This window comes from Lipotes vexillifer, unplaced genomic scaffold (genome assembly GCF_000442215.2).
Source record: "Lipotes vexillifer unplaced genomic scaffold, Lipotes_vexillifer_v1.1 scaffold153, whole genome shotgun sequence".
NCBI classification, from domain to species: domain Eukaryota; kingdom Metazoa; phylum Chordata; class Mammalia; order Artiodactyla; family Lipotidae; genus Lipotes; species Lipotes vexillifer.
The window spans coordinates 4,409,747-4,412,057 of record NW_006774670.1 but is presented as its reverse complement, the minus strand read 5'-3'; the positions used below and the strand labels follow the sequence as shown (position 1 = coordinate 4,412,057).

General features: G+C 38.9%; 1 protein-coding gene across 1 annotated transcript in view; it reads right to left on the bottom strand.

Moving 5' to 3' along the window:
• Positions 1 to 2,311, bottom strand: part of KLF3 (KLF transcription factor 3) — a 34,551-nt gene that overhangs the window by 3,554 nt on the left and 28,686 nt on the right. The gene's annotated exons all lie outside the window — the stretch shown is intronic.

Here is a 2,311-nt window from a genome sequence, read left to right as displayed (position 1 = left end):
GGTCTCTTTCCCTTAATTGAAATTTGCTTTCTTGTAGAATTCTGTGGTACTAGGCTGAACGCTGTACTATGTTTTCTCACATTTATTATTCTTTAGGGGAAAATGGAAGAGGTCAAACTCCTAAGTCTCAGGCAACCACGCTGTAGGATGTATCTACATTTTATCCTTTACATAACTGGCATTTAGTTTGAGTCTCTTCAAGAGGCTCAACTTACATTTGATTTTTATCTCCCCCCCCCACCAAAAAAAGTTGGCACTACTGTCTTCACAAACTCAAACCTTTACTGTCACTATTATTCCTCCTTGAGAGAGAACTTCAGGCAGTGCTAGTGGTCAGGCGAGGAAGCCCCTCACTCAGGACTCAAGACCCAGGCTCCAGGTGCAGCACCGGCTCCCTCACTGGCTGCCCGCCATCCTCCCTACCTTCCTGGCTCCTCACCCAGACTCCCCTTCCTGCACCTGCACACCTTTCCAGGGGGGAGGGGGGTTGAAATCAAATCAGGTTACACATCATTACTATGAACTTTCTCTTTTTCAGAAAGGAAGTTGGTGGAGAGAAATGGCAGGTGGGAAGAGCTAGGAAAAATCTGTAGTTTTTTCAGGCTTCCCCCGCTGATTGATGTAATTAACAAGTTCTAATCCATCCATTTGCTCTCCTAATATCTAATTACTTGATACATTACAAGCTTATGTATCGATGGTTGGCCTCTAACTGCAATGAAAGACTTCTTTGTCTTTTAAATTTGAATCTAAAGTTCTTAAAATATTCCAAATAACATGTGAATGTTTTATACAAGAGTGTATGGGGGAAAAAAGATTGGTGAAAAGAATTTGATGAGGGTAAACAGTCTTGTGAGATAAAGAATAATAAAATTTAGACATAAAAATCAAGAGAGTCACTGAATGAAACTTGTTTTTTATCTTGGTAAAAATGTAAATACATGTCCCTTATCAACAACTTTTTCAAGCACCCAAAGAAGTGACCAGGAAGAGAATAAAAAGGTACATTTTATCTTGAGTTACTTCACTAATTTCTCACTTATGATTAGCAAAGAAAACTGTCAGTTTTGAGTATCACTTTACCTTCCTACCCTGATACTTAGAGGGACGATACGAAAGGATAAAGTTTAGATACATGGAAAAGGGAACATGAACTAGTGTGTGTGGGGGGAACAAGAACTTCAATTATATATATGTACAAACAAATAGCAGAGAAAATGGAAAAGTGAGAGAGTTTTTATAAAGCTTGATTATTAAGACCCTTTAATAAAAAGAAAACAGTTTATCAGTTTATTTTCAACTTTCAACTTTCATGTCATTGACTGAAAATTTTCATCTTCATTAAGGGAACTTCAGGAAGTAAAATGTTGAGGGGAAAAAAAAAATGAACAGTTAAATATATCTCATGTGCCTCTGGGACCCTGGGAGAGAATCCCAGATAACTTTAGAAGTCTCTCCCAGTTATTCGATTTTATGAGTTGGGATTCTAATGGTTTCTGTGTAGTAGTTAGGACTGCTGTTTCAGCTGCTCATTCTGTGAAAATGTTACCCTAAAAAAAGGTACCCTAAAAGGCTGTGTGCTCCAGCTCTGTCCTGATAGTCCCTATAACCCTCGGCAAGGTATTCATGCTCTCCATGCCTCAGTTTCTTCTCTGTAAAAGGGGATGATAATAATGAGATCTCAGAAAGCTGTTGTGAGTAATGCACACAAAACGCTTAAGAACAACACCTGTTCCAGATGCAAATCTGCTAAACAGTAGCTGTTACTATTTCAAGGTGCAGAAACCCATTAGCAAACTTTGCCCCTACAGTTGTTTAATTTCATGAGGAGTTTTTTTGGATGTCCTAACACCAGATCAGGAAATCTCTACTCCAGCCAACATCTCCCTTGGAAGGCAGCATCACTCTGAGAGGGGTCAGCAGTCTATCTCTGAAGAGCCAGATATTGGTACAGGCTGAGGTTCAGGATCTTGGGATCTCACTCACTCTTCTTGGTCTCCTCACTGCTCATTTTTTAGGAGGTTGTTTGGGATCATTATAACCAAGAAGTTAGAATACCTAGTAAATATCAGAGACCTGGTCATTGTTTTGAGTTAAGCTGATCCCTCTTATGTTTGCTACAGTTTCATGTTCACAACTCAACGGGGAAATCTGATCCTCAAACTTTTTGTTCTAAATAAATTTTCACACATGTAAATAACAAAAGAAATCTGATATACATTTGAGTGCCTTTAAAAATAATCCTAAAGCTATAACTTTATGATCAAACAAATGGATTTCAAAGCCGTATTTTAAAGCCCCCCCCCCCCCC